The sequence below is a fragment of the Peromyscus californicus genome, unplaced genomic scaffold, assembly GCF_007827085.1.
Source record: "Peromyscus californicus insignis strain IS unplaced genomic scaffold, ASM782708v3 Scaffold_8__1_contigs__length_139910024, whole genome shotgun sequence".
NCBI classification, from domain to species: Eukaryota; Metazoa; Chordata; class Mammalia; order Rodentia; family Cricetidae; genus Peromyscus; species Peromyscus californicus.
This window is the reverse complement of record NW_026294606.1, coordinates 13,039,807-13,064,133: the sequence shown is the minus strand read 5'-3', so window position 1 is coordinate 13,064,133 and position 24,327 is coordinate 13,039,807. Positions and strand designations below refer to the sequence as shown.

At 47.0% G+C, this 24,327-nt stretch overlaps 1 long non-coding RNA gene across 1 annotated transcript; it reads left to right on the top strand.

Moving 5' to 3' along the window:
* The first annotated feature begins 505 nt into the window (after positions 1-505).
* On the top strand, positions 506-24,327 carry LOC128103710 (uncharacterized). The gene is made up of 3 exons (XR_008215757.1): positions 506-823; positions 1,914-2,185; positions 22,287-24,327. It is a non-coding gene; the product is annotated as an uncharacterized LOC128103710 (long non-coding RNA).

Genomic DNA, 24,327 nt, shown 5'->3' with positions numbered 1-24,327 from the left:
CAGCCCCCGGCACTGGGATTGTGGGTTCACACTTCTGGGAGTCACTTTTTGCATGGGTGCTGGGAATCTGATCCTCACGCTGACATCATAAGTGCTTCACTGAGCTCTCCCCAGCCCCCAAGCTCGCTGTTTTGGAATTGTCTGCTCTGGCTGGGTATGGCTTCTAATTATTGTTCATCGGGTCTATTTCTTGGCATTATGTCACAATCAGATGGTTATTTTTCCCCATCTGTTGCCACAATCTGTTCAATCCATCACTTGAAAGAGTTCAGAGGAAATTGTCTCATCTACAGAGAGGATGAAATACTTCAGCCATGTTCAGTGTGGCCAGGGTTTTGGTCTGCAGAACTGTATCGGGGAATCTTCTTATATAATATTGAATTCAGAAAAATTGCTGGTTTTTTTTTCTCCAGTGCCCATGCTAGGTAACACAGAAACAATGATGAGACGTGGGTTGGGGGTGGGGTCACTAAATTCTGACACCCCCAAAATGTTCTTTTTCCACAGCATAGCAATATTTAATAAAGGACCTCCAGCTCCAGCCTTTCTTTTCAACCACAAATACTCTTAGCTCAGATTGAAAGGCTACAAATGCCGCTCACCAGCGGTGGAAGGAAAAAGCTCTCTTCTCGAAGGCATTTGATGTGGGCAGAGTGGTTCCCATTAGGAGCCCATCCTGTGTGCAGAAAGCTGCAGTTCCTTCTTCATTAAAGAAAGAGGTCTGAAGAGCCCCACAGCCAGGTGCTAATGGCATTATGGCTGAGGGGCCGCCAAGCATGGAGCTGCTTGGCACTTAACCAAGAGTCTGAAGCAGAGTCAGTGGGTAAGTGACCCTGGTAAAGCTCTGAGTGTGTGTGTGTGTGTGTGTGTGTGTGTGTGTGTGTGTGTGTGTGTGTGTGTAGGCCAGAGATCAACCTTGGGTGCCAATTTTTAGGTGCTGTCCTGAAATTTTAAATTTTAAATTTTATTTTATGTGCATTGGTGTGAGGGTGTCATATCCCTTAGAACTGGAGTTAAAGACAGTTGTGAGCTGCCATGTGGGTGCTGGGAATTGAACCAGGGTCCTCTGGAAGAGCAGCCAGTGCTCTTAACCACTGAAACATCTCTCCAGCCCCCACCTTGTTTGAGACAGGGTCTGTCATTGGCCTGGAGCTTGTCCATTTGGCTAGGCTGCTGACCAAAGTCTTTACCTGCCCAGTGCTGATATTCCAAGTGTGTATCATGACCACTAGATTTTTATGAGGGATCTGGACACAAAACTCAGGTATTCATGTCTGTAAGGTGAGCCTTTCACTGACTGAGCTATCTTCCCAGCCCCAAGACGTTAATGTCATGTAATATGATATGGTATTAGCTATCTTGGTTTTGTTTACTTGGTTTTGTGGAGGGGTGATTGACATACAATTGTGCATAATTATAGGGTGCTCTGTGGTATATTGATTCATGACATACATTGCACAACACTCAAACCAGGGTCCACAGCATATTTGTTACCTTAAACATTTACTATTTCTTTGTGACAGAAACATTAAAATATCTTCTGTTTGGGAGGAGAAAAAAATGGCTCAGCAGTTAAGAGTGTATACTGTCCTTACAGATGTCTTTAATCTAGTTCCCAACACCCTCATCCGGTAGCTCACAACTGCCTGGAGAGGTCTGACAGCTTTGCCCTCCTAGGGACCTGCACTGATGTACACACACACACACACACACACACACACACACACACAGAGAGAGAGAGAGAGAGAGAGAGAGAGAGAGAGAGAGAGAGAAATTATTTGAGACAGGGTCTTGCTCTGCAGACTGAGCAGGCCTCCAACTTGGTTCTCCTGCTGAGCCTCCTGAGTGCTGAGGTTGCAAGTGTGGGCCATCACATTTGATCTAAACTGTTTTTGTTTTGTTTTGTTTTACAGATATAACTCCATCCACCAAATAAAGAAGGCAGCAAAAAGCTGCCCTGGAATGGAGCCCTGTGAGGGAGGAGGGTAGAGGCCCTGGCCTAAGTGCATGTTCCAGGAAAGACAGAGTGGGCCTTCATCACGGGCTAAGTTACTCATGGCCCCGACTGGGAGCCCCATCCACACGCCACGCCCTTCCAATGGCTTCCATCCTCAAGCCCATAGGATCTCTGTGATGCTACTGCATGGGGTACAGGGGTTCAGGTCCCCTCACAAATGCATTTCCAGTAAGTATTGCCTTAGCTTTCAGGAGTAGATTGTGAAATATCATGTTTGTTTCTTTAATGTTCAAGTTACACTTATTTATTTAGTGTGTTTGTGCACACATGAGTGCCTGCTTGTTCTCACATGCATGCCACAGCACACGTGTGTAACTTAGAACTTGGGGGCATGGGATTCCACTTTGTGAGCCTGGGGATTGAACTCAGGTCATCAGCATTGGCAGCAGACAACTTTAGTCCCTCTCACGGGTCCTGTTTTGGGGCTAACTTAGGTGTTTCACGGTTTTATTTTATTTTTTTTTTTTGGTTTTTTCTTTTTTTTTTGGTTTTTTCGAGACAGTTTTTCTCTGTGTAGCTTTGTGCCTTTCCTGGAACTCGCTTTGGAGACCAGGCTGGCCTCGAACTCACAGAGATCCGCCTGGCTCTGCCTCCCGAGTGCTGGGATTAAAGGCGTGCGCCACCACCCGCCCGGCAAGAATTTTTTTTTTTTTTTTTTTTTTGGTTCACGGTTTTATTTTTATTGTGGTGCCTGCATTTCCTCCTCCTTGCTTCATTTACTGGTGTGGGACTGTTGCCAGCCTGTGTTAGGTTATGTCCTTTTCTTATTCCTGTTTCTGACCCATTAGTCATCCCTTAGCCTGAGCTGTTCATAAAATAGCTGTGTCAATGAAGGACCCTGTTATGATTTGGGTTTTTGTTCCCAAAGACCTTTCAGGGCCCTGAGTACCTAGAATGCTGACTCCTTGAGGCCTGGGGAGGAACTGCACCTCCCTGAAGGCCCTGCTTGAACACTAGCCTTTATCTGGGGCCTTATCTTGAAATCTTTTAGCCAGTATTTTCTTCCTACACATACAAGAGCATATGTGTATCCCTCAGTGCAGACCTATCACCATGGTGACAGTCACTCCTCAAGATGTTGAAGATTTGCTGAGGTCCACAAAAGACCATCAGCCCCACTGCTTATGGGAAGGTGCCTGGCGGGAAGCCTGGGAAAGGAAGGACTAGGGTGAGAGGGCAGAGACTTTGTCCATGCCACCAAGGAAGGGACAGGTACGCTGTAAAATGCACCTCCCCCTACCCCTACACACACCCCAGAGAACAGAGGGGTAGGAGCAGTCTGACTCAGTCCTCAGGAGAGAAATGCTCTGCTTTGTTTCCTAAGAGTTCACCTGTTGGAAATTTGGTCCTCCATGGCACTTTGAGAAGCAGTGGTACCTTTAAGAGGTGGAGTCTAGGTCTCACCAGGCTGCTCACCTGGAGAGCTTTGTGAATTTCTTGGAACCCCAGTGAGTTCCTCTAAGCACCAGTAGTTACATAAGCAGCTGACTGAGGCCAGGACACTCCCACCACACTGTCTACCACAGTGTGATACAGTTAGAAGATTCTCAGCAGAGTTGTGCAGTTGGGGCTGTTATCAGACTCTGAGCATTCAGAATCAGGGACAGGGGCTGGAGAGATGGCCCAGCCATTAGAGGCTGGGCTCACAGCCAAAAATATAAAATCAGGGACTAAGTAAACTTTTTTCTTACACGTAACCTTGCCTCAGGCATTTTCTTTCTTTTTTAGACTTATTAATTTACATCATATATGTATGAGTATTTTACTTTCATGTGTGTAAGTATACTGCATATGTACCAGGTGTCCATAGAGGCCAGAAGAGGGGGCTGAATTCCCTGGAACTGGAGTTACCATGTGAGTGCTGAGAACTGAACTGGGTGGGGTCCTTTGCAAGAGCAGCCAATGCTCTTCACCTCTTTCCAGTGCCAGGTATTTTCTTTTTTTTTTTTTTTTTTTTTGTTTTTTGTTTTTTTCGAGACAGGGTTTCTCTGTGTAGCTTTGCGCCTTTCCTGGAACTCACTTTGGAGACCAGGCTGGCCTCGAACTCACAGAGATCCGCCTGCCTCTGCCTCCCAAGTGCTAGGATTAAAGGCGTTCGCCACCACCGCCCGGCTCAGGTATTTTCTTATAGCAATAGAAAATAACCTAGCGAGGCATTGACACCTGACTATTGATGGTGTATGCCGATATGTGTGTGTGCATGTTCATGTGTGCATGTTCATGTGTGCATGTGTATGTGTTCATATACATGTAAAAGCCAGCAGTCTATCTCACATGTCATTCCCAATGGTCACAAAGATGCTAACCCATAAGAGCAGGGCAATAGATGACGATCAAGAGGGCTAAAGATGGCTCAAGCTAATTTGGCATGGACTTGTCACACTCCAAACTCTCCACAGTCATTCAAGTTCCTACCTGCTAATCAGCCTTGTGGAAGGCTCAGTAGATTACCAGGAATGATCTTTTACACTAGCATGCTTGAGGTGCTTGCTTCAATCTACAACACTACATTAAAGAAAGAAGCTGGGTGGTGGTAGTGCACATCTTTAATCCCAGCACTCAGGAGTCAGAGGCAGACAGATCTCTGTGAGTTCGAAGCCAGCCTGCTCTACAGAGCAAGTTCCAGGACAGCAACAAAACACAAGAATGGGAACGGCAAAGCTGAGCCATGATACCCAGTAGGACAGGGGCAGAAAATTCATTTCCAATATATAATGCTTTTGTGAGCTGAGTTTACTAGGACACAGCATGGGGAACTGAGGAGCATATGTAAATCTATCATGCAAAGGTATGGACTTTAAAAGCTCTTCATAATGGTATATCTAGAAAGCAAGCTGTTCCACTGGGGTAATTAGTCTGTTTCTAAGCAACCAGGTGAGTCATATATAGCTTCCTATTGTTCCTCAGAAGAAAGTCCCTTAGTGGCCACCTTCAGACCGCAGGCTAAGGGCAGCTAGGGTCTCATAGGTTTTGAGATGGAGCCAGTAAGACTACGAGGGGGACCTGGGAGGCTGCTGTGCTGTAGAGGTTGACCCAGAGAGCTTGGCTTGCGTCTGTTCATCTCTTTGGTTGGGTTCCCCATGGAATGGAAGTCCTTCCCTGTCAGGGAACATAGTCAAATTGTCTAGGGGGGAGTCGGGCGGTGGTAGCACATGCCTTTAATCCCAGCACTTGGGAGGCAGAGCCAGGTGGATCTCTGTGAGTTCGAGGCCAGCCTGGTCTACAAAGGGAAGTTCCAGGAAAGGCGCAAAGCTACACAGAGAAACCCTGTCTCGAAAAAAAACCAAAAAAAAAAAATTGTCTAGTGGGGAAAGGGCAATTAACAGGAGGGGTAGGAAAAGAAAGGAGGGAAGCAGGGCTGCGGGTTTCGGGATATGTTCATTTATATACATATATAAAATCTAGTTTTTTTTCCTTTTGCTATAGTAAAGCACTCTATAAAAGCATCATGGGGAAAGAAAGATTTTAATTGGCTTACAGTTCCAGGACATCGTCAATCATTGAAGGAACTCAAACAGGAACTTGAAGGCAGGCTTGCTTTCTATTCCTTTCAACATTACCTCTGACCAGGAACTCACATCACAGTCAAGGAATATAGAAGCACTATGGAGGATGCATCTTACTTGCTGGCTCTTTGATTGGGTTATGCTCAATTAGCTTTCTCACAAGTGCAGGATCATCTGCCTAAAGAATGATACCACCCACAGTGGGCTGGATCTCTTGTATCAATTAACAATCAAGACAATTCCCCCCCAGACACACTCATGGACCAGTCTGACCCGATCAAGCCCTCAATTGAGACAGCTTTCTCAGACAACTCTAGGGCATGTCAAGTTGACAGTTAAAGTTAAGGAGAACATACACATATATGAAAAAAATTAAACCAATGAAACAGTACTTCCTGCCAGGTGGTGGCGGCGCATGCCTTTAATCCCAGCACTTGGGAGGCAGAGCCAGGTGGATCTCTGAGTTCGAGGCCACCCTGGTCTACAGAGTGAGTTCCAGGACAGGCTCCAAAGCTACACAGAGAAACCCTGTCTCAAAAAAACCAAAAAAAAAGAAAAAGAAAAAGAAAAAGAAACAATACTTTCGATAAGATGGGCACAATGATGTATGCCTGTACCCCAATACTCCAATACTTGGGAGGACAAGACAGGAGAGTCACCTCAGATTTCCGTCTAGTCTAATCTACACAGTGAGTTCCAAGCCAGCTAAAGCCACATAATGGGAATCTGTCTCAAAAAGCCAATGCCAAGCAACAACAAAGGAGAAAAGAACTACCTGTGACAGATGACTTCTAACAACTTTCTTTTGCAGAGACAGGATTGGGCCAGGAGTCCCTGGGCCAGCCCAGATCATAGCTGGCAGCCATTCCCACCCCAGGAATCCAGGCAGTTTCTATTGCCAGGGCCAGAAAGGTCACTGGATGGAGAGGTGGCCCTCTGTATACACAGGCTGTACTTTCCAGATTCAACCACTGAAGATCTTGTCTTACATGGTCTGCCTATACTATTCCTAGGTGTCTACACTGAGCATGTGCAGACTCTTCCCTCTGTTCCCTAAACAGTGCAGTAAAAGAACTATGTACATAGCAATGCTCATCAGTGTTATAAGTAGCAGAAAGATGCTTTAAAGTACACAGGAGGGTATTTATGCTATTTTATCTAAGGAACTTGAGCATGTACAGAGAGAACACCCGCCCCCCATACACACACATACACCAGGAATACAAAGCATGACTGTGCAGAGCCAAGTTTAACCTAGTTCATCTTTGAGCCTCCCCGCCCGCAAGAGTACCACTTAGCCAGTGGTCTGGTCTTTTATTATCCCCAGGAGCTGACTCTGCCTCTCATCACGTGCATGTGGGTAGAGCGGAGTTACACTGTGTTGGGCTAATTGCCCTTTTATGCCTAGTATTCTACCATCACAGCACGGACACTTGCCCAGAGCCGTCCATGCATGTCCCCAGCACTTTCCTCACTCATTACCTTGTGGACATCAGCTGACCTCCAGCTGCAGGAACCCCACAGAGCAAGACAACTCTGCCCTTTCTCTAGTTGCAAAGGCTGCAGACTCTGTCATCAGCATCTTGGAGTCTGTCCTCAACTATCCAGCCTGACAAGATGTCAGGAAACATTGCTACTGCTCAGAACATGGAAATACACTTTAATTTCCCAGTTGCCATGGCAGTTGTCAAAACAGTTAATGACGGGATGCTGTCTGAGGCAGGGCATGCCCCTGGATGGCTTCTTTCTAATTGATGTGTTTGTGGCATGGTACTCAGAGGGAGGATTTGAGAAAGCCGTTGCTATTATTTGGGTAAGTGTCTCCCAAAGGCTCATGTGTTAAAGGCTTGCATTTCAGGGTGGTAGAAATTTCCCCATGATAGAAACTTTAAGAGGAGAGGCTTAGTGGGAAGTCTTCAGGCCATTGGGGGTATGCCCTTAAGGACTGAGGGGCCCAGTCTCTTGCTTCCTTATTGCTTCCAGACCATGAGGTGAGCAGCTTTTCTGTATCAGGTGTATTACCATGACCTGATGCCTGCCTCAGGCCCAAAGCAGTGGTGTCTATTGATCCTAGAATAGAACATCCAAAAAAAAAAAATGGACTCAAATGCACCTCTAGCCGGGCGGTGGTGGCACACGCCTTTAATCCCAACACTGGGGGGGGGGGGGGGGGGGGGAGTAGAGGCAGGCGGATCTCTGTGAGTTTGAGGCCAGCCTGGGCTAAGAGTGAGTTCTAGGACAGGCTCCAAAGCTACACAGAGAAACCCTGTCTTGAAAAACAAACAAAAAATGCACCTCTATAAGAACATTTTCTCAGTGTTTGTTCCTGGTGATGAAAGACTATCTTACCCTGGGGGCTGGAAAGGGTCTCACTGCCCCTTGTTCTGGAGTGGTGTCGGTCACTCCAGGAAATGGAGACAATGAAGCTGCCAGGTGGCAGGTCACTATGTGAGAGGTGGAGCTGATGTTATCAGGCTTGTAATACAGCATCCGTGAAAGGCAGCCTGGCTTTAATGAGAAATCCCGACAGCCTATGAAGAGGAGGAAATTAAGAGAAACTGCCTCAGAGTGCAGAGTGGGACTTGGAAATGACTGGATCAGGAGAGTCCTCACAGCAGGTTGTACCCACCCATGCTTTACTTCCTCCTTCCATTCTGTGTACACACATGGAGGACCAAGGTGATGTCAGGAATTGTCCTCCATCACTCTCTTCACCTTATGCCTTGAGGCAGGCTTTCCCAATCTAACCCAGAGCTCACTGATATGGCTAGTCTTACTAGCCAGCTAATTCTGGGATCTCCTGTCTCCGTCTTTTGAGGTTAGAATTAAAGGTGGACCACCATGCCCACTTGACGTTTATGAGAGTTCTGGGGATCCAAACCCTGATTTTCACACTTGAGCGGCAAGCTCTAACTACTGAACCATCTCCCTAGCCTCTCTTTTAATGCAGTTCTTAAAAACAAAAACCACTGTGTGTGTGTGTCTGTGCGTGTGTGTGTGTGTGTGTGTGTGCGCAGGCGCCTGCAGCAGACAGAAGGGCATTGACTTACTGGGGCTTGTGTGACAGGAGACAGACCAGGAACCACCCCACACAGATGTTGGGAACTGACCTCATCTGGAACCCCAGCAAGTACCTTAGCTGCTGAGCTGTCTCCCCAGCCTCTCATTTTTTTGAGACAGGGGTCTTATTGTGTTACCTAGGCTAGTCTTAAACACCCTGGCTCAAGAGGTCCTCCTGCCTCAGCCTCCAAGGTACCTGGGACTACAGGGTACATACTCACTGTCCTCAATTTCCTTATTTTCTGCCTTATAGTTGTATCTGTGTTTTTAGCTCTGTTATTTAATAATTCCTAGCATTCTACTTCCTTTCTGCCTCATTCTCATTAGGTGAAGGTCTTCTATCAGCTAGAAAAGGAACATTCAGAAAATAATCACAGTCCCTCATGAGCTCCATCCAGCTTGAATGGGAGACCCAGACACGAGAGTGCCTCCTGTTCCCATGGGATGGGAAGGGGTCCTCTGCCCTAGGACAAGAGATGTCTGATGTGATAGCTGTAGACGAATTTCTAAATGGTCTTATTAATAAAAAACAAACCCAGAGCCAGGTATTGGGGTGAATGCTGAAAGATCAGAGAAACAGAACAAGCCACAGCAAACCTCACCAACTTCTCACTGGAGGAATGGATCTCAGCTGAACTGCTAAAAGCCTAAACACTTACAAGCCTCTAGTTCCTGGTCCTCACGCTTTATATACCTTTCTGCTTCCTGCCATCACTTCCTGGGATTATAGGTGTGTGTCTTTCCCAAGCAAAGACATGAGATCTCAACTGCTGGGATTAAAGGTGTGTGCCACCATGCCTGGCTGTTTCCAGTGTGGCCTTGAACTTACAGATGGTTGTTTCCAGTGTGGCCTTGAACTTACAGAATGGATCTCTGTCTCTGGAATGTTAGGATTAAAGGCGGTGGTGGTGCACGCCTTTAATCCCAGCACTCGGGAGGCAGAGCCAGGTGGATCTCTGTGAGTTCGAGGCCAGCCTGGGCTATAGAACGAGATCCAGGAAAGGCGCAAAGCAACACAGAGAAACCCTGTCTCGAAAAACCAAAAAAAAAAAAAAAAAAAAGGATTAAAGGTGTGTGCCACCATTTTCTGGCCTCTATGTCTGTCTAGTGGCTGTTCTGTTCTCTGACCCCAGGTAAGTTTATTAGGGTGCACAACATATTTGGGGACACTATCAGTGGAAGATGGCACCCAGATGGAGAACTCATGGGAAGGATTCGTGGAGTCCCAGGTGCAAACTGACAGGTCTTTCTGGAAACAGGCTCCCAGAAGAACAGGTCAGGGAGAAGTCACCTCATGTCCACTGGCGGTTCTGAGCCCGGGCCTGTCTGGGAACTTGGAACATCCAGAAACCTAGGCTTCAAGGAAGGCCTGGAGAGTCTGAAGAGAGGCCAGCTATGGCAGACAGGTTGCCAGGCAGGAGGCAGTGCAGACCAGGTGGGGACAGCCATCTCACAGCACAGAGGGCCACCTCCTGGCCTTGCTGGGCTCCGTGCAGCATGTGTGGGGACTGACTGGTGACACCCCCAACCAGGAGCGTGCTGTTGAGACACTGCTTTGCACACAGTGGGACAGAGCTGTGATTCAGACCCACTCCTTTGTCTCCAGGGCAAGAGAGCAGTGCGGGGGCTCCTGCCACAGAGACACAGCACATGTGCTCATGCCCAGGAAAACACGCATGCAATTGGGCCGTGCACCATAATAAGCCTTTCCAGATGGCTGCTCTGGGCTAGATTTTCCTAAGATGGCATTCATCATGTTGAGGGGGTGGGAATACAAGTCCTGCTCTTTCTAAAAGAACACAAGTTTCTGTGCCGTGATGTCATCTACACAACTAGAGAAAAGATAATTTAGGCACGCATTTCTACCTGGTCCTTGAAATAGAAGCAGGCCAAGTCCAAGATGAAAATACGCTCTCAAGTCAACTGCTAAGAGCATTCTGCGTGGCTGCCTATTTTTGCACTCGAACCTCAAGCTCATGATTGACAGGAAAGCCTCAGAATTCTCTGGCTATGGAAACCATGGGGGCAATTTTTGGAACACCATGGGACTTGATGAATTTCAGCCCAGTGTGAGCACAGGGCCTCTCACAGACAGCCACTTGCCTGCACTGGACTCTGTCTGCAGAAAGCCGTGGACTGTGAGAGTCACTGTGTGTGCTCTGTCTCGGGGCCTCGCCAATTCTGGACTTGACCATCCATGGCGGTAGGGTCTCAGGCTTCCCCTACCATTTCATGGGACCATTTTTCTTCTTTGAGAATGTGTGTGTGTAGGCTGCAGAAGAACTCAGGAATCATCTCTGTTTTTGAGACCGATTTCTCACTGACCCTGGGGCTTACTGATTAGGCTAGGCTAGCAAGCGGCTCCAGCACTGGAATTGCAAGGGCACACCACCATGTCTGACTTGGTTTTTTGGTTTTTGTTTTTGGAGCTTCTGGAGCTGAAGCCAGGTTCTTATGTTTACAAGGCAAGTACTTTACTGACTGAGTGGTCTCCCAGCCTCACTTTGGACCATTTTCTGAACTCAGGGCCTTATTTTTTGGAAGGGAATGAAGTCATTTACAAAAACCACAAAACCTGTCTAGCATGTACTTGACCATGAGGCAATATGGAGAGCACCCCAGATTTGAGTTTTGGTACCCACCCTTCTTTCAAATTATAGCTGCATATGGCCGTTGCTGCCCCAGTATCTGTGGGGCCTGTGGGCATGTACACAACTGCATAAAACAGAAACAGTTCAACCAAGAGGCTCCCTGAAGCTAAGACCAGGCAGAAGATACGGCTGGGCCAGAAGGATGTATGAGCTCCCGTTTGTTCTGTGAGGAGGAAGGACATGGGCATGAATCCTCCCTAGGAGCCTGAATACTATCCTTTGTTGCTAGTGTAAGCCTCACAGGCAGTAGCAGCAAGACCGTGCCAACTGTTGAGTCAGGTGGTAGGTTGGCCACACTGTCCAGATGGGAACTTTCCCCAGCCTCTGAGGCACCAGTCTAGACAGGTTAAAATGGAGACAGACAAGAGGCTAGAAGCATAGGACATAGGAGGCTGACACTGTCATTGGCAGCCTGTCCATAGAAGCTCTTGCTTGTATCCAAATGTTCTGTGAAACTCTCGTTTCCCTGAAACGCCTCTGCCTGGTTCAGGTAAGCAAGGAGGCTGTGAGCTACCAGTCCACTCCCCATTGCATTAAATTCTACAAATGCAGTATGCCTGCCTACTGTCCAGCATGGGGAGAGGACCATTGACTGTAGTGTGTACTCGGCTGTCATTCTTCTGGTAATAACACAATCCTAGACAAGGACTTTGTGACAGATCCAAGCCCCAGAGGCGGCTGGGATGTGGGAGGAACACGACCCTCAGGGACTGGGAACTGGGAACCAAAGAGCACACTTCAGCAGGAGGCTGGCAGTGTGCAGCCATCAGGGACATGCTGATGGGAGCTCCTAGGGATCTCAGGCCTCTCACAGGATGCAGGAGTTAGTGCTGAGCCATTGAGTGCCATGCATGTGTATGCAGCCAGGCTCTGAAAGCCTGCAGCACAGCCATTACTTACACAAAGTATATGCTTGAAGGAATGATTGTTTATCATTTGTACTATATTTAAAACAAATAGCTTCTGGGGCAGGTGGTAGAGTGCTTGCCTAGCATACACAACCCCCGGGTTTAATCCCTAGCACTGCATAAACTGGGCATAATGGATACAGGAGGATCAGAAGTTCAAGGTCATACTTGGCTATACAGCTAGTTTGACGCTAACTTGGGCTATGTGAGACCTTGTCTCAAAAAAAGAAAAAAGAAAAAAAAAAGGCTCTAATCCTAATGGTGGAGGGTCGGATGCTGATATGAACTGTCCTGGACAGGAGAATTGGCAGAGCAGAAAAATTAAAAATACAGTCATCAAGAACATCGTAAGGCTGACAGCAGACGAAGACTCACCTGGTCAAGGTCAGAGACTAGTGGGCCTTGTGCTGATATTTTGTGTTCTAACAAAACTTTTCTGGGTGTGGGGCGTTTACCCACCACCCCCACAGTTCCCCAGAGTTTTCTTGAGTGTGAGCAGCAGGAAATATTAGAAGAATTTATTGCGGAGAAACTTGCGGAGATAAACAGATAGAAAATAAAGGATAGCCTCGAGAGGGCCTGAAACCTATTCCAACGGGCCCTGACTGTCTCTGCCCCAGGGTTTTTATAGAGACGCCAAGGGGTGGAGCAAAAGACCTCCTCCCCCAGCACAGCCAAGTGCAGACCATCTCAGACACCTGCACTCAGGCCCGTGGTCCTAATCATCCTCTATGCGGATCTGCTGGGTAAATCACGAGGAACCCGAGAACGGGCTCCCACATCTGCGGATCAGAGAACAGAGCCGGCCACCAGATTAGACATAGAAGTCAGGCAGTGATGGCACACACCTTTAATCCTAGCATGTGAGATCTCATGTCTTTGCTTGGGAAGGACACACACCTTTAATCCCAGGAGGTGATGGCAGAAAGCAGAAAGGTATATAAGGCGTGAGGACCAGGAACTGGGGCTTTTAAGCAGTTCCAATGAGATCCCTTCGGGGTGAGGACTCAGAGGCTTTTAGTCAGAGGATTTGAGAAAACAGGATCAGCTGAGGAGTTGACGAGGTGAGGTTGGCTGTGGCTTGTTCTGTTTCTCTGATCTCTTGGTTTTTACCCCAATACCTGGCTCCGGGTTTTATTAATTAGACCGTTTAGCAATTTGTGTTACAGAGCCTGGGAAGTCTCAGGAACTACTACTGATCCTCTAGGGTTCTAGTGAATCCCTGAATCAGGATGTTACAGCAGAGAACCCTGAAAGGTCCACCCTGAGGAGTCAGGGGACTCCTCCACAGCTGCAGCCCATGTCCTGTCACTGTGAGGTGCCCTGAATTCCAGGCCTGCGATCCACATGAGTCTAGCGACCTAGAGAGAGAGCCTGTGAGCTGGCAGCCTGCCATGATGCATGACACGCAGGAAGCTCCATGGCGGCTCCATTAGCCTCCTGCTCTCGTTTAGGTGGCTTTGGTAAAGGGTTGTTGTTTATGGTTTTTTGTTTGTTTATTTATTCTCGCAGGGATTGGATGGTTTTTTTTGAGACAGGGTCTCTCTAGGTAGTCCTAGCTGTCTTGGAACTTGCTATGTAGACCAGGCTGGCCTCTAACTCACAGAGATCAGTAGAGGGCTTATTTATTTTTTTCCACTTTCTCTTTGATTTCTGTGTGAGACTTTCCTTTTCCTTGTCATGTATTTCTCCTCCCTTTCTTTCTTTTCCTTCCAATTTCCTTGGTCTGCCTTCCCTCCTGTCTTCTTTTTTTTTTGGTTTTTCGAGACAGGGTTTCTCTGTGTAGCTTTGCGCCTTTCCTGGAACTCGCTTTGGAGACCAGGCTGGCCTCGAACTCACAGAGATCCGCCTGGCTCTGCCTCCCGAGTGCTGGGATTAAAAGCGTGCGCCACCACCACCCAGCTTCCCTCCTGTCTTAGTTAGGGTTTCTGTTGCTGTGGAGAGACATCATGACCACAGCAGCTCTTATAAAGAAAACATTTAATGGGGTGGCTGGCTTACAGTTCAGAGGTTCAGTCCATTATCATCATGGTGGGGAGCATGGTGGTGTGCAGGCAGACATGGTGCTGGCTATATCTTGATCAGAGGGCAACAGGAAACAGACCGAGACAGTGGATGTGGCTTGAGCTTATATGAGATCTCAAAGCCCGCCCCCACAGGGACACACTTCCTCCAGCAAGGTCACACCTCCTAATAGTGCCACTCCCTATGAGCTTATGGGGGCCAATGACATTCAGACTACCACACCTCCCCTCTCCTTCCTTTCTGTCTTCCCTCCCTTCCTTTCCTCCCTCCCCTTCCCTTCCTCCCTCTCTCCCTTCCTTGTCCTCCCCTTTCCCCTCCATTCTCTCTCTCTTTCAGCTCCTCTGCCTTTCCCTCCTTCCCTCCCTCCCTCTCTTTCTGTCTTTCTCTCGTCTTTCTTGGTTCTCTTCCCCCTCCCTTCCCCCTTCCCTCCCTCTGTTCATGTTTTCTCCCTCCCTCCCCTCCCCCTCTCTCTTCGTGTTTCCTCCCTCCTCCCCCTCTCCCCTTCTTCCCTCTCTCCTCCCCTCCCTCCCTGTTCATGTTTCCTCCCTCCTCCCCTCCCCCCTTTCTTCCTTTCTCCCTTCTCTCCCTCTCTTTCCATCCCCCCCCCTTCCTTTTAGTCACAGCAGAGAATATTCCCTGCCATCATGGGCCAAGCGAGTTCCAGAGCATTTGTGGGGATCATAGGTCAGGTCACTCACTCACAGACAGACAGACAGACAGACCTGCCTGTTTTCACTCCTTTCATGTAGATTTCCTGTCTGACTTCACAAGTCTGATTTCTGGGTCGCTGGTATGATTCTGCTGCCTGTTAAGGGGCACCTCCTGCTTCATCAGGGTTTCTCTTGGAATCTGGGCATCTTCTCTTCCATTCCTGTGAAGTCTCACTAACATCAGATGTCAGACAGCTAAGGGTCACTGTAATAGCGTCTTATAATTGACTTATTCCTTGACTTCCTTGGGCTTGACGGGGCACCGAGAAAAGGTCCTCTTCCCTTTGAAGATGAGTGCAGTCTGGTAATACGTAGGAAGAGACCTTGGTGCCACCATACCTGCCTATTACCTTTGTTCTTTAATTTTTATTATATATTTATTAATTTGTGTATGTGAGATGGTGCACACATGCCACAGCATATGTGTGGAGGTCAGTGGACAATTTGTGGGAGTTGGTTCTTTCCTTCTACACTGTGGGTCCCTGGGATCAAACCCAGGTTCCCAGTTTTGGCAGCAAACACCTTTACCCAACGAGTCATCTCTGTAGCCCACACATTTGTTCTCTTTATAAAATTCATTTCTTTTATGTGTATTTTGCCTGCATGGGTGTTTTGCCTGCATGTATGTCCATGTGCTATATGTGTGCCAGGTGCCCCAGGAGACCAGAAGATGGCATTGGAACTAAAGTTACAGACAATTGTGAGCTGCCATATGGGTTCTGGGAATTGAACCTGGGTCCTTTGGAGGAGCAGCCAGTGCTCTTAACTGCCGAGCTGTTTCTCAAGTCCCAAATTACATTTGTTTATAGTACAATTTATTTAATTCTAAGTTTACATAATTTGATTTTTGGTAATAATCATGTTTAATGATCAGCTTGTGAAATTCCCAGTTATTTGGTAACTGATTACTGGTACGTGCTGGCTCCAGTACCTGGTGGAATTAGATGCCGAGAGTGGGCATAAACCAGCCAGTCACTGAATGCTCCACTATTGCATTTGCCAGTTTACCATCCGAATGAACTCTGCTGCAATGCACTATATTCAACTGGGGGGCGCTGGTGAGATAGTTCATTGGGCAAAGTGCTTTTCATGCATGTGTGAGGACCTGAGTTTGGAGCTCTAGCACCCCTGTGGAAGCGTGACATGGCGGCACTTGTGTGTGTAACCCCAGCAATGGGAAGGTGGAGGCAGGAGAATTTAAGGCTGGCAGCCTGGCAGAACTGGTGAGATCTCGGTTCAGTGAGAGAACTTGACTCAAAAACACAAGGTACAGAGACTGGGAGATCAGCTATATGCACTGGCTGCTCTTCCAGATGACCCCGGTTTGATTCTCAACACCCACATGGCTCACAAGCATCAGTAACTCTGGTTCCGGGTATCTGACACCCTCTTCTGGCCTCTGAGGGCACTGTGCACAGTTGGTGCCCAGACATCTGTGCACACAAAGCATCTATACATGTAAGTAAAATGAATTTAAAAATAAGATGGATAGCAAGTAGAAGACACCTGATGAAGATCTCTGGTCTCCACATGTGCCCACATGGGCAACCACATATACACATCCACATGCTCATACACAACATGTCTACACACACACATATGCATGCATATATACACCACACACATGTATATACACATATGTATGTGGGTGCACATACATGCACATCACAAACACACAAATATATATGCATACACACAAACATGCATATAAACACATACACATGCACACACATATAGACACAAACACAAATGCATCATACATTCACACACACATACACACACAAACACATAAACACATCACACATTCACACACACAACACACACACAACACACACCACACACACACACACACACACACACACACACACACTTGTCCACATGGACAGTTCACCTCAGGGATCCTCATCTGGAAAGGTACAGGTAAGCAGGCTTGCCTGTCTTTTGGGGTTACCAAGCACCAGACATTAATTGCAATCTCTGCCTCTTTTGGTTTCAGAAACTGTAATGGTTTCTCTGGATAGGGGAGGAAAGGAAAATAAAGAGAATTAAAACAGAAATCAGAATTGGAGTAGAGATCCAGAAAAAAACCAATTAAGATCAGCATCATTGTGTGGGTAAACATTTACCTGGCACCCAGGGAAGCCGCCTTCATCTGATGAAAGCTGTCTGGGAGGAAGGAACTGGCCTGTTGCTCCAAGTGCTTTAAACCTAGGAGCTGACAGCTTTGTTTTATGATTCTAATGAGATGTTTAGGGGAGCTTGAGATTTTAGGGAAATCTATTGCACCTGAAACGTTTTCAGTTTGCCAGCTGGAAAAGTGGGCATCCTTAGAGACACTTACACAGGATTCCAGACCGGTAAGAATGACACTGTGTGATACTTCCCCAGGGAGACATGCGCCACACATTTACTCCTCCCCAAAGGGAACCCAGGACAGACCAGCATCCAAGCTGGTGAAGCAATTAGTCGTCTTGGGGTTACTAAGAAGAGTGTGGGTTAGGGGTTGATTACAGGACCAGGAAGGACTCAAAAGCTCTGCATCCCTGAAGACCCCACCTCAGCATGGGTGAGGATTCCTGGGACCTGCAGCCCTGGAACTTTCTGCAGGAGAGGCAGATCTACAGGGCAGGGAGAATTCTGAGCCCAGGCAGAATCTGCGGCCCAGCCAACTTCTTACTGCTTCCATAACCGTGATGAAGGGCTCTCCTGACTCTCAGCTTCTCCAGACCTGTGAAATTTGTTTACTTTCTAGATCTCATGGGTTTCCCCCTTTCCCCTTGAAGTTTCAGTTGGGAGGAAGTTAATATAAAGCATACCTCTCCCCACTCTGGGAGGAATGCACCTTTGAGGTCTCCTCTGAGTTAGGGGTTGGGGACAGGGCAAAGCGAAGATGGAGAAGTCCCAAAGGAACTTCAGTTTGGGAACCATTACTTCCTGGGGAGATAGATGTGAGCTCCACATAAAGCACATTGTTAGATAAAGTTCCCAGGGAAGACATTGCTCTCAGTGCACAGAACAAGGGGACCCCAGGGAAACTCTCATTTCTCTGAAGCTTTGCCCAGGAAACACTTGGTTCTCCTTTGGAAGGCCATTATGACCTTTGACCTTTGCGTCTATTGTGGTGGACAAGGTAAGCTGCGGCTGCTCTGCCTGGTTGGAGTGTGTTAGAAGAGTCTGAACAGCATGGGGGTGGGGGCTCTGAGGACAGTTCAAGACCCGCCATCAGAAGCATACCGCACAGCAGAGCATCTGAGGGAGGAGTCAGGGCCCACATGGCAGAGGTGGGCTTTGGTCTTTTATAGCTTGATGAGGGTGGGGGTGGTTTCGCAGCACAAGGCTACTTGCAGGCTCTTTGATTCCCAGGCAGGAGGCAGGGAAGGGGTGGGGAGCAAGCCACCAATACCCCCTTTGATGTACACTCACTTCCCAGGTGCCAGACCCTGACACTCAGAAGTCTGTTAGAGACTCACAGTGTTTTTAGTAGGGTGCCTGTGGAGGTCTGGGGAAGGGGACAGGCGGCTGGAGGTATTGCTGCCTGAGCTCATGATTGCCTGTAACTGCAGCTCCAGGACATCGGATGCTCTTTTCTGGCTTCTGTGGCGCCTGTACTCACATGTACACATTCTCCCTATCACACACACACACACACATCATACACATCACACATCACACACATACACACATCAGATGACCCAGATAACCCTGGGACTGTATCAGACACACCAACCCTCCTAAGTCTAGAGCCCTCCCCCGCATTCCTGACCTATGTGCACCAAGGGCAAAAACCCCCGGACTGTCTTTGGAGTTTTAGCACAGAATGGTCTGTACTTCTGGTATGGCCTGCTCAAATCCTGTCCGTCTGTTTATTCATCCGAACCTGTTCCTACCCCTTGCTTCCATGATCCTATGGTCCTGCAGATGGCCTCCATGGCCTCCACAGTCCCAGGCCCCGCATCTGCAGCTCCACTTGATGCTGAAGTATATCCAACCCTCAACTCTACAGCCCAGCTGTGCCTCCAGCTGCTCTCCAATGGGGTCCATCACCGAACCTCACATCACTCTCTCGGCATCATCCGTATCTACTCTCTGCCTCTGCCTCCAGTCGGGCTTCTTTGAAACCTGTAGGTAGGTGTATGGTGTGGGTTCACTCGGGTCCATGGGAAGAAGACACAGCGCACCTTAAGAATGTCTTCAGCCTTCCAGCTGCTCTGACTGAGACACCATCCCTTAGCCAGGGGCATTTTTATCGTTCTCCAAATTTACACTTAAGCAAGTTGATTTCCATATCCTCAAAACAACCTGACTGGGTCTCCAGAGGAACAATGCCAGATTGGAAATATTCGATCAAGGAATATCACAGTTTGCAGGATTTTTCCAAAGCAAGTTTTACATAGGCTTTGTACCCTTGGGAAAAACCCTCAGACAAGATTCACATGGAGGGCAACAGGAGAGACAAAAGATGAATTAAGGCTAGGCGCTAGCACTCTGGAGCCAGGCCAGGTGTAACTCAGTGGGAACTCTCCCATCATAAACCCTTATGCTCCGCTGTGGCCTAGCCCCTTGGAAGTCATTCTAAACTACACACGGACATATAGATGGATACATATGCACATATAGATATATTTAAGGTGTGATGTATAACGTGTGATCTGGGAGTTAATGTTACTAATTAAGATCACAATGAAAGAGCCTGGTCTGGAGAGGTGGTTCAGTGGTTATGAGAGCTGGCCCCTCAATCATTAAGACCTGAGTTCGGATCCCAGCTCCCCTATCAGGTGGCTCACGAACTCCAGCACCAAGGGATCCAACACCCTCTTCTGGCCTCCACAGGCTGCAGCACACACATGTGTGCTGGACATAAACCCACAGACACATAAATGAAAAACATTCTTAATTAGTTGGTAAAATGAAAGAAGCCGTGTTTTTCAACCTCCGCAATCCTTTTGGACATGAGCCGGACACTGCTTCCTGTCGGTCATTCAAAAAGGTTTCTGTCAGGACTGTGCTCTATGACTGTGACCTCAGCTTTGGAGTTACTTGGGGGCTGGAGTGGGTAAGTGGGGGCATCTGTCTGTTGTAGAGGCCTCTCAAGATGCAGAGGTGCAGTGTGTCTGAAGGGTGCACCACCCAGCCCTTCCACTTCTGCCCAGAGTCCTAGGCTCCCTTGTTCCCAGTGTCCTTGAAAACACAGGCTTTTGCCTCTATGAGGAGTGGAATTTTTCTCTCTGCTTCTGCATTGGTTCCTCTTCCCCAGACAATTTGCCACCTGACTGGAAGACTCTGCCGTGAGGCTCCAGAGCTCCCAGGGTCACCTGAGTGTCCTTGGGGCTTTAGCTCAGTGTCGTCGTCTCTGGTCATTGCTTCTGACTCTTCAGGACACTGTCTCACTGTAGACTGCGGAGTCTGGGAGGGGGAGGTCAGTCACAAGGCGCCATGATTCAGCAAAGGAGGTGGCTGGTTTATGTGGTCCTGTGGATCCCAGGCAGACAGGCATATGGGCTGTTACCAACAGGTATCACATTGACTTCTCCCAGCGCAGCAGGCTAGCTGAGAGATGGATGTTTTCTTCTGTGCCCTCCTATGCTGGGTATGGGGATCTGAAGGAAGAATTTCATTAAGTGGAACCTCTATTTCTTTTCTTAAAACAAAATAAACTTGTGATTTGGAGGTGGCCTCCTCCCTCCAGCTCGTGTGTTCAACACTCTGCCCTCAGCTGCTGGGGCTGTTTGGGAAGGTTGTGGAAGCTTTAGAGCAGTGGTTCCCAACCTTCCTAATGTTGTGAGCCTTTAATATGGTTCCTCATGTTGTGGTGACCCCCAACCATACAGTTATTTCGTTACCACTTCATAACTGTAATTTTGCTGCTGTTACGAACTGTGATGTAAATATCTGATATGCAGGTGCTCTTAGGTGACCCCTGTAAAAGGGATATTGACCCCTCAAAGGGGTCAAGACCCATAGGTTGAGAATCTCTGCTTTAGAGGGTTGGCATCTCACTGGAGGAAATGGGTCACTGGGGGTGGGCCTTGAGGTTTTCTAGCCTGGTCCCAGTTCCTGTCTGCTCTCTGCTTCCTGACTAGGGTCCTAATGTGGACCGCATCCTCACACTCCTGCTGTCGCTCGCTTTCACCGTGATGGACTGATCCCTCCCTTCTTAACCATGAGGCAAAAGAAACCTTGGTGATAGACAGCGGGGGGGGGGGGGGGGGAACGGGGGGACGGGGGGACGGGGACGGGGACGGGACGGACGGACGATGGGACACGACACGATGACTGTTTCCTAGCCTCTGTGTCTGTCCAGTCTGCTGCTGTAACAAGTAGCTGAGACAAGCTGGACACCATGGCACACTGCAATCCCAGCACGTGAAAGGCTAAGGCAGGAGGATCCCCATGAGTTTGAGGCCAGCCTGGGCCACGGAGTGAGACCCTGTCTTGAATAAGACAAACCCTAGTTTGTGAGACAGGGTCTCTTGCTGGGCCCCGGGGCTCACTCACTCAGCTAGACTGGCTGCCACTCAGCCCCAGGACCCTCTTCTCCACCTCTCTAGTATTAAGGTGTGCCACCATGTCTGGGCTTTACACACATCCTGGGGGTCAAATGAATAGACCAGGGTGTATATTCACTGCAGAGTCTCACACACTATCACACGAGTGTGTCTCAGAATGGAAATTTTGTACACCAGAAGGCAAGTTGCAAAATGATGTGCTCTGTAGGATGCAAAGCACAGAAAACCACACAGCGCCGTGAGGTGTGGGTTATGCACAGGAATATGACAGCAGGAAATTCTAAAGGCACCCCTGAGTGATGGTGATTGGGCTAAACACGTAAGATAAACTGAAGAAGTGAGGCATCTGGGAGACACTCAGCTTTGCCTCACCTCACACCTCCTTCTGGACCTCATTCAGTACATTTTGATGATTCTCTGCCTGCTTTGAGGTAGAGATAGAGTACGTTCTTGTTGCTACTTTTGGAGTAGAAATCTTCCTACTACATTTTAATAAACTCCTGAAAATATGCTATTAATATTGAGGGATATAAGAATGTGAAAAATGGGGTGCCGATTACCTAAATTACCTTCTCACAGCTTGGTGAAAAAGGAGTTTCAAGTACTGTGATTGATTATGGGCATGCAAGCAAATATGGCTACACAGAAGATCCACTTGAAGTACATATTTATGATCCTGAAATTCCAACTGAGCCGGGCAATGGTGGTGCATGCCTTTAATCCCAGCACTCGGGAGGCAGAGGCAGCGAATCTTTGTGAGTTCGAGGCCAGCCTGGAAAGGCACAAAGCTACACAGAGAAACCCTGTCTTGAAAAACAAACAAACAAACAAACAAAAAAATTCCAACTGATGAGGTCAAACTCTCTAAGGACTTGTCAATTAACCCAAAAATTTTCTTTTCAGGATCTCCTGAAGATGTCTCTGGGCCCAGACAGCAGGAACTGATTTTAAGAACATGATGTCCACATTCTCAAGAGGTGGGGCGGGTTGTTTTTGGTCTTTCAATGGGTTATGGATAATTGTCATTGTTTAGTCATGGTTGATTACAAGTTGTTAATTGATAATGGTCAGGAAAAAAGCTAAATATAGGAGATTAGATTCTGGGATCTTGTTTAAAAAAAAAGAAAAAGAAGAAAGAGGATATAGATATGATAAGGTAAAAGGTAGATTATTGAATCTATTGTGAAAAAAAAGATACAGAAATGATGGATAAAGGGTAGATTATTGAATCTACTCTGAAAAAAACAAGAACATGGATATGATAAGATAAAAGGTAGATTATTGAATCTACTTTTAAAAAGCAGCTACTAGTTTAAAATATTTTATATTGGATTGGATTTTGTATACTGTATACAAATTATATATATTGATACAAATTTGAGATTGATTTTGTTAGAAATTACTGTACATATATTTCTAATTTTCAAGGTATTGTACCTATATAGTTCATTTAACAATGTAATGCAATTTTCTAGTCCTTGAAAGTTATTACCAACTATTTAGGATAATAAAGAAATGCAGGTTAGTAGTTAGTCATTACAATCAAACTTGTAGTCATGTTAGGTATGTTTTCAAGGTCACACAGATATATTTTAGATATACAAGTCATCTTCAAACACTTCAGAGATCTACAGAATATGGCATTTAAGATGTTTTAATAACATAGTTTTTTTTTCTGTTTTTAATGACAATGAGACTTGTCTGCTCCTGGCAGCATCAATCTACTTCAGAGAAACTCAATATGAAATTTACTTTCTTTGTGGCAAAAGTTAGCCATTGGGCAAGAAAGTGCCCTTGCCTCGACTGCTGACAGTATGCTGTCCAAATGGACAAGCAGGACACAAAAGAAAGGACTGCTGATCCTTGCTAAGACAAAGTAGGAAGGCCCTTCAGAAAATCCTACTTCACAGAAAAGTCTGTCAGGTATGCTAGGCCTGTAGGCTGAAGATGGATGCCCCAATGTTGCAGAGAAACCTTGGGTGACTGTCCAGGCAGCCAGCTGTTTCTGTCATTCCTCACATTTTTTGGAAGTCACTTGTTTGCACTTCCTGTTTTACTAGGTAATATTATTTCCTTCTAGGGTCTCTGAGGGAGTTGAAGATTAGATAGTTATAGTTTTCCTTGTTAACAAATTCAGAAAAGAAATGCACTAAACAGGTGTAAAGTGTTAAGTTTTAAAGACATCAAAAGATAGTTTTTAGTTGGCAATACAAGTTAAGATAAAAAGTGAATTAGGTACATTTTAGACTCACCAAGATCAAGTTAGGATAAAAAGTGAATTAGGTACATTTTAGACTTACCAAAATAGGCTAAATAATGGACTTTTTGTCTGAATCTGTCAAATGTTAATGGTCTAGACATTGTTAATGAATATAATTCTTGACTATATATATTTATCTTTATTGTACTTATTGTATGTAGTTTTTCTTATATTAGTTATAACTTTCTTTTATTATTTTAAACAAAAAAGGGGAAATTTGGTGTTATATTGTATACCCCAATATATTGTGTACCCTAATAAACTTATCTGGGGATCAGAAGACAGAGCCAGCCACTAGATTAGACAGAGGCCAGACAGTGGTGGCATACACCTTTAATCCCAGCACTTGGGAGGCAGAGATCCCTCTGGATCTCTGTGAGTTCAAGGCCACCCTGGGAACAGAGTCAGGTAGTGGTGACACACACCTTTAATCCCAGCACTTGAGATCTCATGTCTTTGCTTGGAAAGCACACGTGCCTTTAATCCCAGGAAGTGACATGGTTGGGTGGAGAACAGTATATAAATCGTGAGGAGACAGAAACTAAGCAGCAGTTCAACTGAGACCCTCAGGGGTGAGGACTCAGAGGCTTTCAGTCTGAGGATTCGTGGAAACAGAATAGGCTGAGGAGCTGGCGAGCTAAGTTGGCGGTGGCTTGTTCTATTTCTCTGATCTTTCAGCTTTCA